The sequence below is a fragment of the Aquarana catesbeiana genome, linkage group LG01 (genome assembly GCF_042186555.1).
Source record: "Aquarana catesbeiana isolate 2022-GZ linkage group LG01, ASM4218655v1, whole genome shotgun sequence".
In the NCBI taxonomy this organism is placed as follows: Eukaryota; Metazoa; Chordata; class Amphibia; order Anura; family Ranidae; genus Aquarana; species Aquarana catesbeiana.
In genome coordinates, this window is record NC_133324.1 from 313,255,138 (window position 1) to 313,270,441 (window position 15,304).

A 15,304-nucleotide genomic window follows, 5' to 3' on the forward strand; every position below is an offset into this window, starting at 1 on the left:
CGACCCTGGCTGCTACAGATATAAACTAGGCCTTAAAGCCTGAGGTTCAGCCCAAAATTCAGGCAATTAACATTTTTAGGAGATCAGCAGTGGCTGGCCCCATATTTTTCTTAGGAAAGGCTAAGATAAGATGTCAATCACAAAGGGAGTCTAATGTTTTGAATGAGTTTGCTGACTGGTCATACATTAATCATTAATCCACATGTAACGCTGGTAGATTTTTATCTACCGCTGATAGGTAAATTTAGTGGGTCGCTTATTATAGGAAGTTAGATTTGCCTCTGTTTCAGCTTGGCTGACATTGCATGCAGTTCCGCATTGTGCCGGTGGGTGTCGTTGTTACCATCAGCAGGTGTTGGAAAATCAACGTGTTGAAGCGAATGAGTGCTTCTCTGTCCCAGAGACAACTCGGTGGAGGTGGTCCTCCGAGTTGCATTCTGGGAGAGGGTATTTATGGGTCAGACGCCATGTTTTAGGGTTCATTTTCAGCCACCTGCTGGCCCTCCTGGCCGACAGGTATGCACTAGGAATACCACCTCGTGGTCCTCCGTTCCGGAGGCCCGCGTCCCTGCGGCATGTGGGTGGGCCCAGAAGCCTGTCTGGGGCCTATCACAGCAGCGGAGGAATAGTCCTGAGCTGTCTATCCTGAGTGAAGAAGCTGGACAACCGAGAAGATCCCAGGGGAGGACCCGTCATGGAAGGATCATGCAGAGTGCTGGTCTGGAGAGGGGCCTGGTGACTCGGTTGGAGGACGCATTCCGAAGTAATCTTACAGTATAGTACTGCCGGGTTGGCTTAAAGGTTCAAGTACTGTATCTGACATTCATTGCAAACCAATACATCCTGTGGCAGAGGATCATATGGGTTTTATTCCAGATAAGTCTGTGGCAAAGACTTTTGTTCATGCTTCGTGCTGGCTGCTAGACCAGTGACAGGGGTCTATCCAGGCGGGCAAAGATTGAATCCTACGAAAGGGGGACTATTCAATTACAAGTGTTCAATTACAAAGAATTTTCTGAAGAAATACAACAGAAAGGTATTTGAGCTTCCCTGCAGCTTTCCTACTACCTCTTTCCTGCTACTTCCCTTGTTCGTTTTATGAAAGCATTGGAAAACCTACTCAAGTGTTTGGTGCTTATATCATCCAGAGGTTGCATTCTCAATGGAACCCTAGACCCGGTGCCGGTGAAACAGAGGTGTCGAGAGTGAAGGTAACAAGCCCGCTTTAAACCAGCAGCTCCACCGAGAGTTATTGCTACACACACATTCAAGGTGGATGGGGGAATCACTCCCACTGTGCTATTGTGTTCTGTTGGTGGAAAGCCTTCCCCGCCATCAGAATACAATGATCGATGTTGCGGGTTATAGACAGCGGCACTGATCATTCGCGGAAAACCTGATAGGCTGCTTGTACACAAGTCAGATGATAGATCACCTTGTGTCCAATCAGCCTACCTATACATGGATCAAAATTCAGCTGGTCCCTGCTGAATCGGTGAAATTTTGATCCATGTATGGCCAATCTTAAACTGTATGTAAATCCTCCATAGATGTGCACCCCAAAGCTCAAACACACATGCCTTTCTCTGCAGCCTCAGCTGCATGGGACAGTGAATAATTGGGAAGCGCTCTGTGCTGAGCAGCTTCCTGTTCATTCACAAATTGGAGCATACTTCACACACACAGTTTACTATGCTGCAGTTATGATTGAACACATTGAGTGAGTATGTTCACTGTGTTCATTTAGAAAAGGAAAGGGCCAGTAAATGACATATTGATTAGCCCCTTCCCCCGCTCTCCATCCTGAAACATCCCCTGCAGTAGCCGGGAAGAGGGGGGGAGAGGAGATGAAGGAAGCCAGCAGCACTGTAGGGAGGGGGGGGCGCAACACGAGGGGATGCCCAGGCAGTAGGGGGGATCTGCACCGCAAAGCGTAATTAGGGTGTGTAAACCTGGCACACCCCCTGCACACACCTTTGAAATCCTCACAATGAACTTCTCTTATTTGCCTAGTTTTGGTTTGTAAAATTGACCTTAGCAAGTGTCTGGTTCTGTCCATTTAATAAGTTAAAAAAATACCAGCTGATCCTGCCAAAAACCTTGAGAGCTCATAACTGTCTGTGCTCTCTGCTTGTTCTGACTGTTATCAATTATATTTGTTCTGGGCTATCTCTAATGCCGCGTACACACGGCCGGACTTCCTGACAGAAAAAGTCTGATGGGAGCTTCGGCATGAGGAATACAAAACCATGTCCCTCTATGTTATGAAAAATAGAAGAGGTAAAGAATTATGTAGTCTAATCACATTTTTGGTGTCCTGATACAGTAGAATGAGTGAGCACTGTCATCAAGGGATACAAAGTATGTTACTGGCAGGATCTCCAGGTGAAGCTAAAGGAAAAAAAGAAGCTGAAAAAAGGAAATGAATGCAGTCACGACATCTAAGGACGGATAAGTTGCAATATATTGCATTTTTGTCTTTGAGTTTAGATTTGCCTTGTGAGAAGGAGAAGTAAGCCCAACGACTGTGTAGCACTAGGAAGCAAGAAGTAGTGCCCACCTATGTACTGAGCAAATATGGCTGCCTCATGTATGTATGTACCACACATAAAAAAGCAAAAAAACAAAAGTATTCACGCGCATTGATATTCACATTAAGCTTTAACACTAACAATGAAAAAAATCTTTGAAAAGGCTATTCATTCCCTCTAAAGCATTGCTTGTTAATGAGCAGAAAGCTGAGCCCTTTATTCCTTCCCCCACTGCAAATATGTGAGGAAGGAGTCGGCAGTGAAGCCATTTCAGTTTGTTATTTCAACACCTTTGTGGTTAACAAAGGGAGGAGATGGTCCTTAGCACACATCCTGTTAATGCAGTCTTTATGAGAACAAGAAGACTGCAAAACTGTGACATAAATTCCACTATATAGAATCATGTTTACTGTTTTATGTTTCTTAAAGTGAACCTTTCAACATATTTACTAATGTGTTTTTTTAAACAGCACCTACTATACATAATGAGAAAAAATAAATACTTGGAGATACATTTCTGTCCTTGGTGCAGCATATACTACTGCTATATCTTGGGATGTTTTTTTTTTTTTTTAATGATTTTTTTTAATGTGAAAATGCAATTGACAATTATGCCGCGTATACGCGATCGCACATTCCGACAACAAAATCCATGTTTTTTTTCCGATGGATGTTGGCTCAAACTTGTCTTGCATACACATGGTCACACAAATCTTGTCGGAAATTCCGAACATCAAGAACGCGGTGACGTACAACATGTACGACGAGCCAAGAAAAATGAAATTCAATAGCCAGTGCGGCTCTTCTGCTTGATTCCAAGCATGCGTGGAACTTTGTGCGTCGGAATTGTGTACACACGATCGGAATTTACGACAAGGGATTTTGTTGTTGGAAAATTTGAGATCCAGATCTCAAATTTTGTTTGTCGGAAGTTCCGACGAAAAACGTCCAATGGAGCCTACACACGGTCGGAATTTCCGACAACAAGCTCCCATCGAACATTTCCCGTCGGAAAATCCGACTGTGTGTACAGGGCATAAGAGTGGCCACAACATTTGGCCAATAAAACAAGATAATAATAATAACAATGTACATTTTAGTACAGTTTGGTGACAAAATGCGTGTTTGCAACAAAGAGGAAATTAACCCAGGAATCAATATGGCTATGTGGCTATGCTTGCTTAACTGTCAATTTCAGCAGAGTGCATTCTTATGGGTTACTGTACTGTAAAATAGGAATTGTTTATTCAGGTAGGTTGTTGGTGTTGTTTCTGCTGTACAACATCGGAGTCATATAAAGAAAGTTGATCTGGTAGAAACATATAGCATAGCTTTCTCTTGGGCTTGTGGTGATTGAGACTAATTCTAATGACAGGCTCACTTTAAATTTTTGCAGGGATGTCATTTAAAGTGCACTTTTTACACTTTAACAGAATTACACTTTATTACAGAATATAGGAGCTACCAAATCATGTCCATTTCTATTTAGTGCTAAGGTTAACACGGACTACTACCAGACAATACAGCCAGGCTTGTAACCTAACATTTCTCCACTGCAGTGAAGCAATACAGCTTGATCACCATCCTGTCTCAAGGCTTTGACTGGACAGTGAAAGAGAAGCAGCAGACTGCTGAGTCACCACTCTATTCTCTTTTCTAATAGGCATGTTCCTGAATAAATGAGAATTGATTGGCTGTCCCTCCCCCTCTCAGTTTGCTGTATAAGGCTTGATGCACATCTATACATGTTTCTTTTGAGCAGAATTTCTTTGATGTCTAACTGCCATAGTATTGCCAGCACCTGGACTTCTAGACTGAAGGAGATGCCTTTTACCTTGATCTGACCCACCTGGAGCGGTGTTACTCTCTCTCTACCTGGCCGTTGGTTGTCAGGGTCTGCGGGCGGGGGGCTTATCGCATTCTGGGAGCCCCCTTTAATAGGGGGCCCCAAGATCCCGACCATCCACTCTATGTGAATGAGTATTGGGTACATCGTACCCCTTTCCATTCACCTGGAAAAAAGTTTCAAAATTAAAAAACACTACACAGGTTTTAAAAGTAATTTCTTAGGCAGCTCTGGGGGTCTCTTCCGACTTCGGGGTCTCTTCTGACTTCTCCACTCTCTTCTTCACGCTCTCTGGTTCTTCTCCCGCTGTCCGGTGCCTTCTGCCGGGTTCTTCTGCTCTTTTGCCCGCTCTTTTGCTAGCTCTTGCCCGGTCTTCTTCGTCATCTTCTGCCCTCCTCTCTTCTTCTGATGTTGACTTGACGCTCTCTCCCTCTGTAATGCGTGTGCGCGGTGCGTAGCGACTTATATAGGCATGGGGCGGGGTGATGTAATCTGGTGACCCTGCCCCTTATGATGTAACAGCCCGGGGCATGATGGGTCCGTGATGTCACAAGGGGGTGTGGCTTCTGGATGATGTAATCCGATTGCCACGCCCCATCGTTATTTAAGAAATGTAGGACATCAGCACCAACAGATCAGCGGGATGCAGCATCCGAGGAGTGTCGTCGGCAGGAGCGGCAACAGAGGAAGAAGAACACCGGACAAAGAAGAGCAGAAGAAGAAGCAGAGGGAGAAGGAGAAGACCAGAGGATGAAGATGCGGGAGAAGATGGAGGAAGACCGGAGGAAGAAGTGGAGAAGAAGAAGAAGATTTTTAATAAAAGACTTGTCAAAAACTGTCTACTGTATTTTTTAACACTACACTACTTTTTTTTTAGTGAATGAGTAGGGGTACAATGTACCCTACTCATTCACATGGGGGGGTGGGATCTGGGGGGCCCCCTTGTAAAAGGGGGCTTCCAGATTCCGATAAGCCCCCCGCCCGCAAACCCCGACAACCACTGGGCAAGTGTTGTCGGGAAGAGGCCCTTGTCCCCATCAACATGGGGGCACGGTGCTTTGGGGTGGGGGGGCGCAGAGCACCCCCTGCCCCAAAGCACCCATCCCCCCATGTTGAGGGCATGCGGCCTGGTATGTTTCAGGAGGGGGGGTGCTCGCTCGTCCCCTCCCTTTCCTGACCTGCCGGGCTGCATGCTCGGATAAGGGTCTGGTATGGATTTTGGGGGACCCCACACCATTTTAAAAAAAATGTTTGGCATGGGGGTCTCCTCCGATTCCATACTAGACCCAAGGGCCTGGCATGGACCTGGGGGGGGGGACCCCACACTGTTTTTTTTGCCGGCAATTCTTTTTCTTTACATTCAGCGGGAAGACAGCTGACAGCTGATGACTCATCGGTTGTTAAGGACGCGGCGGCCAGCTTCCCAGCCCCCTCCTTAGCAACCAGCTATATACAGTGTAAAAAAAAGAAATAAAAAAACGCACAACGCAAACCGCGGCAAAATCAGAGGTAAAATCGAGGTAAAATTTCCCTGCATTTCTGCAAAATGCAAAATGGACCAAAAATGCATTAGTGTGAATCAAGACTAATGCCCCGTACACACGATAGGATTTTCCGATGGAAAATGTGTGATAGGACCTTGTTGTCGGAAATTCCGACCGTGTGTAGGCTCCATCACACATTTTCCATAGGAATTTCCGACACACAAAGTTTGAGAGCTTGCTATAAAATTTTCCGACAACAAAATCCGTTGTCAGAAATTCCGATCGTGTGTACACAAATCCGACGCACAAAGTGCCACGCATGCTCAGAATAAATTAAGAAACAAAAGCTATTGGCTACTGCCCCGTTTATAGTCCCGACGTACGTCTTTTACATCACCGCGTTCAGAGCGATTGGAAGACAAGTTTGAGCCAACATCCGTCGGAAAAAATCCTAGGATTTTGTTGTCAGAATGTCCGATCAATGTCCGACCGTGTGCACAGGGCATAAGAGATTACAAGAGGTTGATACCACCACACATTCAGTTATTAGCTGTTCTTAAACCTCTTAGGCTGGATTCACACCTATGCATGTTGCTTTTGAGCGTTTTTGGAGTTTTTTTTGTGATGCTTGCCACGTTTTTGAGCAGCGTTTTTGTAGCGTTTTTACAGCGTTCTTGTGGCGTTTTTGCCGCATTTTGCGTTTTTTTTTTTTAAGTTTTTTTGATACTGTATACAGTCTAAAAAAAAAATGCCAAAAAACGCAAAACGCATCAAAAACGCTGTAAAAACGCTGCAAAAACGCTGCACTTGCGTTTTTGATGCTGGTCCATTGAATTCTATTACATGCAAAACGCTGCATTTTGCATGAAAAAAAGTCCCTGACCCTTTCCAAAAATGCAGAGGTACAAAAAGGCATTGATGTGAACATGTTCCATAGGAATAGTTATATGGACCAGAGATACAGGGATTATTGCGGTGCCAAAGGAAAACCAAAATACATAAAATAAAACGTATAATATTTTATTGACAAAGTTAAAAAAATTTGTATAATGTTACATATACAGGGTGTGCATCAAACTACAGAGAGTTAAAACCATTTTGTAGTAGTGTTTACAAGATTTAGCCTGGGAGCGTGGTGCCCAATCTTGTAAGCAGGTAGTCAGAGGTCCTTCATGTTTCGCCAGAAGTGGCTTCCTCAGTAATAGTATGAGGGATATCAGATAGATAGGTAGTAGGAGGCTTGTAAGCTTACCAAAAGGAATAGTAACTGTAGCATGGGTGTCCTGTGGTCCCCGGCGGTGTTCTTATACCCCCCAACACACGTGCAGCGTCTGACGTCACTGCACGTGTGAGCGGACGAGAGATGCCACTGCGCATGTGCCCAACAACAAAGCTACAAGGTCAAGTCCGACCCCATGCTTTTTGGCTTGTGGATCCAGAGTGACTCTGGTACCCACTTAAGCTGTTTTGTCTACCTTACCATATATATACCTTTTCACCAGGTCCTCTTATCTACCCCCTGCAGCCGCTCATTGTACCTGACACCTTGGGGCTGCTCCGGGAGTTGCTCACATCTGCCTCCGGTGATCTGCAGGTAGTTATTTTTCCATCATTAGGCACTCTGGGTTGCCTGTTGGTCCTGGGGAGGGCTGTCTGGGTGGGTGGTATGCACCAGGTGCTCCATGGTCATGCCCTGGGCGGTCTGATGCACGATCATGTCTGACAATTCACAAAATTTATTATTTTTCTCACTTATGTCTAGCCTACTGCACATTATTATTTGTGTTTGATTGTGAATTTCTCATTATAGAATTTACAGTAGCGATACAGGTACAACCAACTGTCCCTGAGGAAGCCACTTCTGGCGAAACATGTAGGACCTCTGACTACCTGCTTACAAGATTGGCCACCACGCTCCTAGGCTAAATCTTGTAAACACTGCTACAAAATGGTTTCTGTAGTTTGATGCACACCCTGTATATGTAACAATATACAAACATTTTTTTAACTCTGTCAATAAAATATTATACGTTTTATTTTATGTATTTTGGTTTTTCTTTGGCACCGCAATAATCCCTGTATCTCTGGTCCATATAACACTTTGAAAAGTATTGGGATGAGGTGCTGTATCGTACCGAGGACCACCCAGTCACTCCAACCCTCTATTTTCTATGTTCCATAGGAACCCATGTTAAAAAATTCCCATGCATTTCTGCAAAATGCGCTAGTGTGAATGGAGCCTTAGGCCTGATTCACACTTGTGCAAGTTGCATTTTGCATATTGCGGGTGCATTTTGCATTTTTCAATACACATCTTTAAACCATTGAAGTCTATGGAACCAAAACCAGATAAGAAACCCTGGCCCTTTCCATAAAATGCATAGATGTGAACTAATCCATAGGAAACCATGTTAAATGGACTGTAGTGTAATTCTGCAAAACTAAAAATGCACTAAAAAATGCATAGGTGTGAACCAGGCCTTAGGTCCCAGACTATTTTTGTTGTGATTTTGTATTCCACCTGGCATTTTATTTTATTTTGTTTATTTATTTATTTGGAATAGGGTGTTGAGTTGGTAGCTGGTTTGGATACATATGAATGGAAGTATAAATTTTTAGCATAACAAGACTGTCAGTCTGTGCAGACATAAATTGGAACAATGGTGACATTTTTACAGATTTATGGTCACTCTAAATGGTGTTACTAATGTAAGTACTTGGCTCATGTCATCCAAAGCATGCAATGTCATTGAGGGGGCCTGGAGATTGAATTTTTATATATATATATATTTTTTATATTTGTTTATTGCTTTATTGAATCGTTTTTTATTTCATCATTATTTATATATAATTACTACTCTTTATTATTGTATTTTTTACACTTAAAAAAACATAGTAGGGATTCAAATGGTTTATATCTTTCTGAAGCTCAGCTTGCAGGCTCTTTATTCTTTGCATACATTATTTTTCTTTTCATGGCAGCCATTTTTACTAAGTACAGATGAATGTTTCTCCCATTACTTCCTGGAAGTCTTCTAGAACTCTGGGTCTGTCTCATGGAACATGTAAATATGCACATCGTCTGATGGGGTGATGTAGCTTTCCCAGGATGCAGCTAAGAGGTCCTGGTTATATTAACAGTGCCTTACTCAAACAATATTAACACAAGATAGGATTTACCACCCTTGCAAGGCATGCATCCATGTGGAGGATGCACGATTTGCAAATATGTGAAAAAAAACTGACTCATTTGTGAGTTCCAATGGAAGTATGAGCTTTAGTATACAACATTTCATCAACTGCTCAACTACCCGGGTCATTTGTCATTTATATGCTCACCTGTCCCTGCGGTAAAGCATATGTGGGCAAAACCACAGCTTAAGATCCGGATTAGTGAGCATATTCAAAGTATCAAGAAAAAAGATGACGAACACCCTCTTGCTTTGCACTTCATTCAACACCATGGGGGGGGACCCCCAAGGGGTTAAAAGTTAAGGGTATTTATAGCCTGAACTTACCTACTAGACGAGGAGATTTTGACAGGATTCTAATCCAAAAGGAAAAAATTTGAATTTATTGTTTAGATACCCTACATCCGAAAGGGTTAAACATAGAGTGCAATCTATCTGCATTTTTGGAACCCTAACAGGTGATTTAATATTTACATTTTTGGAACAATTATCCCCCAGGACTTAGATGAGATTGGCACTGTTTGATGTACTCTTTGTATCCATGTTGCTGCCTAATGACCAACCTTTTTCTTGATTGTGATATATATATTTGAACCCTATTTGATTAATCCCTGTGTGTTTTCTTAGTTTGCTTGTTTTTGTTTCTGTTTTCGTTTCTCCTCTATTTAAATAATTAAGCAGACATTGTTTCCTATACTGCACTTAATGTTTAATGCCTACTCAGTGATGAAAGTCTGATGAGGTTGGGATGTCTGGAATGTTAGTGGTGAAAAGTAATTAAATTCCCAGGTGTCTGGAGTCCTTAAATGACGCCTCTTTCCAGCCCCCCCCACCTCGCTCTGAAGAAACGCACATGAAGAGTGAAACGTGTCAACGTGATGTCATTTCAACAGTAACTATGATGTCCTGACCCAGACAGGAGCTATCGGACCTGCCTTGCGACTTCAGCTACTCAGCTGGGACTCTAGCTGGATTGATAGGAGGAGTGTGGACGTGGTGATTTGTTTTGCTGTGCTGTGGAAGTTGATCTCGGAGTTGACCTGTGGATCTTCTGGTGGCAGCGAGGACTGGTGAGACCAACCAAATCAGTAGTATCTGCTATTTACCTGTACCTGCCTTAACCGGACACCACCTTAAGCTCCGTGTTGCACACAATCTGTACCTGCGGGAGTCCACTGCCTGTCGGCATTGCTCTGCACCAGCTCGACTCTTATTCACTGCATACAGAGCCCTCTGTCGCTAATGTGGAACTTTACTGACATCCGGCCGAGGATCTAACCCAGTATTATCTTTGGGGATTTAGATCTGAGTGTGTGTATGTGTGAAGACTGAGGTATGATTGTGGTAGCTACCTGTCTGGTTTGACAACATTGTCATATTTTATTATGAAATTGTGAAGGTCTCTGTGGTTTTAGCTATCCAATACCAATTACCAATAAAGCAATTTATATTTTTCCTATCACCCACATTACTCCTTTTTGAAGTACCTCTTGAGGATCCTCAGTCCTCCTTTATTATATACCTTACTCAAACAAGCAGTGGAAATACAGTAATTGTAAGCAGAGAGAAATGTTTCTTTAACTAGCTTAACGTAAGATGATTTGATATCAGCATGCAGAGCTATACTGACCTACACCAATTTCTGTTTGCAGCGCCTCACTGCAGGCATGTCAAGATGTTTGGAGATATAGATTCTGGGTAGCAAGGACAGTGGTTTCAAAAATGTTTTCTTTGCTGAAGACTTTACAACAAAACCGAGATTAAAAAAGAAGAATGGCCAAAGTGTTTTGAGCCATACATCTCTTGTGGGTCAAAGAGTGCACTTGCTTTTGCTCTACAAACGGTCCCACCCCCTCCCCAGCCGGGTGCTCCAATGGGCGCTGGAGGAGCAGAGCGGAGAGTAGACATGTGCACTGGTGAAAAATGTGTTTGTTTTCGTTTTAGCTTCATTCATTTTTAATTTTTTTTTTCGTTGTTTGGTTTATTTGTTACGATCACAATTCGTAAATTCATAAATTTGTAAATTCGAAAATCCGAAAATAGGAAACAAAATCCTAAAATTCGAAAGAATAACTAACTAACCAACTAACTAACTAACCAACTAACTAATAATAACTAACTATTGAAATACAGGTATTGGAATTTCCTTTCAAATTTGGCTGTTAGAGAATGTAATGAATACGAATTTATCCAAATTTACGAATTATCTGAAATAACAAATGCCGCATCTAAACAAATGGAACGGAACGAATTAATAATAAATAATAATAAAACATTTTTATTATTATTATGGTTATTTATTATTATTAATTTGTTATGTTCCATTCGTTTAGATACGGCATTCATTATTTCGGATAATTCGTAACTTCAAATTAATTCGTATTCATTACATTCCCTAAGAGCCAAATTTTAAAGGAAATTCCAATACCTATAATTTAATAGTTAGTAATAGTTAAGTTATTATTAGTTATTATTTCAGATTTTCAAATTTTCAGGTTTTCAAATTTACGAATATTTGAGTTTACTAATATTCGTTAAACAATTTTTCATTAAACGGGTTTTCATAATTTGGATATTTCCGAATTAACTAATTTGTCAAAATTCGTTAGAAAATGAATTCGGAGCGAAACAAATTGCACATGTCTAGCGGAGAGCAGTGACTGATGGTCATGTGACTGCTTATTTCTAGGGCTTAGATCCAACGTAGGACAGCTGCAGCATCACACCGATGCTGTAGCATAGAGGTGAGTATGTAAGTTTATTTACAAACCCTGAATTTCTCTAAAAGAGAAGTATGGGATTATTTATTTTTTTTAATCATACTTACTTAGGTTGATGCAGCATCGATCCGATGCTGCATCTGTCCCCCGCTGGCTCTAACACTGAGAACACTGCCGATCACTCGGTTCTCCCTGAGCAGAGAGCTGGTGACTGTCAGTCACAGCTCTCTGCCCTGCCCTCCTGTGCTCACGGGAGTGCTGGGCTCTGGAGGGGGCAGGAGCGGCCAGCTCAGACTCTCAGTGGCTCGCTGAGAGGCTGAGCCAGGTGACAGTCCAGGCATGTGGGCGTATCCTGACCTAATTGTCCTGATCTTGCCCGAGCCTGGACCGGCTCCTTGACATCAGTCGACAGTGGGCTTCAGCCTGCTGTCTGCTGAAAAAGGGTCAAAGGAGTGCAGTTCGTTCGTTATCCACAGGAGAAGTACAGCCATACAAGCTTTGGCTGTACTTCTCCTCTAATGCAAAAATGACATAAGATGAAGAGCAGACAAAAGCATAACAAGCATACACCTCCAAACATATATAAATACTCTAATGTTCCATAAATAAACATTAATCATGCCTTTAGCAAACCTATGCTCAGACTATGTACACTAAAGAATGTACATATTCTGAAAAAGCAGTAAAAGAACTTTAAGAAAAAAGTCCTCATTCGCCTCCATAGTTACAGGTATTGTGGAGAGATTCATCTTCAAAGTTCACAACAGATATATAGAAATTACAGCTTGTTTGTATGAAGAGCATATCTTGACAGCCTGCCAACCCTCTCCTAAAAACAACCAGCAGGTATTGCTGAGCTGATAGGGCGTTGCAGTTGAGGGGCTGTAAAAACAGATGTTCGTATTTCCCCTGAACCTTAAGCTGCAAAGGCAACTGGACGGAGGTGAACACATACTGCATACGTAGCAAAAATTATTCCCCCATTATGTCCAGCGGGCAGTACTGCTGCTGAATGCATCCTATTCAAGTGAATGGGGCTGTGCTGCATTGTGTGTAATGCAAGTGATTGCAGTGCACCGGTGCAGCATTTACAGAATGAAACAGGCAGAGGCAAAATTATCTTCTGAACACCTGTCAAACGTCTGAAAAACAAACCACCACGGATTGCATTTGAGAGGGGCGGCAAGCACTGCTGCATGTGTAAACCCAGCCTTAGAAAAAATTGAGAATAAATGACTTCACAGTACAAGCAGCTACAGAGGTGACTTGGCTTGATTTAAAGCTCTATTACTGGTTTACAATATGTCTATTGTTTATTGTCCATATTCTGGGGACAGGTGCACAGTAAGTTAAAACACAGTTTCTAACATTTTGCAGGTTTCTTAGTAGTTCGCTCTCTACACTGTTGGAAATCAGCTTGCTGTTGGACTGGTGAGGAAGACTCAAGAACTGCAGAGTCTTCAAACCACTTAGACCCTTTTCACATGGGCGATCCGATCAGGTCCGCCTGTCAGTTTTTCAGGTGTACCTGATCGAACGCTCCAGTCTCTTCTATGGAACAGCAGATGTCAGCGGACACATGTCCCCCCACACACGCCACCATCCAATCCGATCCTGTCCGCTAAAAACAGATGGATGGTGGTCCTATTCCCCATCCGGCTAGCGAATCGGATGGAAACGAACAGGTGGTACGTTTCCATCCGATTGCCCTATAGAGAAGAATGGGACTGTGTCCGTGTCCGCTCTGCATAGCGGTGAGAGATCCACTTCACGAAGGCACCCGTGTGAAAGAGGCCTTACTAAGACTTTCTGCAAGATGCAATGGTTGATTTACTAAAGGGGTAGGTTAACTTTCAAATCAAATTTTGCACTTATCTTAGTGAATGAAGTAAAACAAAATGAAAAGTCACTTTGTAAAGAATACCTAATCATGTCAAACAGAAAATTAAAAAATCTTAAATGTGATTGGATTAATGAAGTCAACACAACGTCACCTCATTTAAAAAGACTAAGTTCACACTGCTGCAGATTCTGGAACACATATAAATCGCACGTGTTACCCCACCGGAAGGCACCCGCAGCCAAAAATGTGCTGCTCCTTAACAAACGCGCGGAGGTATAAAAAGTTAGTCCTGCGCTATTTACTTAACGCTGCCAAAAACTGCATTGCTTTGCGATGAAAAGAATCTAACCCTCCGTCTATCCAAATGTGGCTCAGAAAGGTTGAGGGCATCAACAAAATGGAGGACCTAGTGCTCTCTGCAAAACACAAGAACGAACATTATAAGAAAACGTGGCTTCAAAAGAAAATGTTCACATACCCGAATCCCTGCTAGATGGCCCATCCCCGCCGTTCTAAATATCCCACATTGGCCCGCGCGGTTAGCCTCCATCCCCCACACCCCCCCCCCCCCCCTTTATTTTTCTCTTCCCACCCATCCTTTTTCCTTCTCCCTCCTTTTTCTTCTTTCCTCTGTTATAACAAAAACCTGAATATCCAACCTGGTTTCTATTCAATGGTCTTATCTTAGGTAATATAGTAGTGTTATTTATCTCTGTACATTTTGTGACCTGAGGTATTATGTTATTTTTGGCACTTATCCTGTTCAACTGCATTTTTTCTGTTTAGATATTGGTGCGATGTGTTGGTTGCTTTTGTATTTAAAAAAAAAAAAAGACGTTAGGAGGTGCCAATAATTTTTAATGGCACCCCCACGCATCTGAAAATGCAGTGCGTTTTCAGGTGCACAAGACCACATGCTGCCACAGCATCATGCGGTTCCCCTGCAGCTGTGTTTCCCATAGTTACAGCAGCCCATTCAAATAAATGAGCCACTGTGCCTGTGCAGATATGCCTCACTGGATGCACAATATTGTGAACCCAGCCTTAGGTAGGTGAATTTTCTCTTTGCAAATTGAATTTTCACTTAGCTCAGTGAAGGAGGAGACGTTTTGCTGACTTCAGTCATCCAATAATGTGGAAGCAAAAATCCTGTTATTTTTTTTTTTCCGTGCACATGATTGGGTACTCTTTATGAAGTTGATTTTCATTTTGCTTCACCCTATTCACTATGAAAGGTGAAAATTCGCTTTGAAAGTGAACATGTTTTACTGATTTAGTAAAACCAGGTGAATGTTTACATCTTCTGTCATATATATATATATATATATATATATATTGTATATGCTCATCAGTGTATGTAATGTGTCATATCTTGGGTGGAGCTTTCACAAGGTTGATGACGTTCCCCCCCCCCCCCCTCCCCACGTACAGTGTACATGCACAACGATTGGCTGCTGAGGCCCAGGCACTGCATCATGGGAGGGGGTCACGTGATCAGAAATACCCAGGAGCACCCAGCAGAGGAAGGCACAACAAAGATGAGTATAAGTGCCCTGAATCCTTTTGAAAGCTTACCCTTAACTCAAAGTGACCATGTCTTCTTAAAAAAATATCAATTTACTGCCGAAGTCTACATTTTATGCTAATGTGTCTTTCCACTATGCGATAAAAAAAAACTTTAAAGCATAT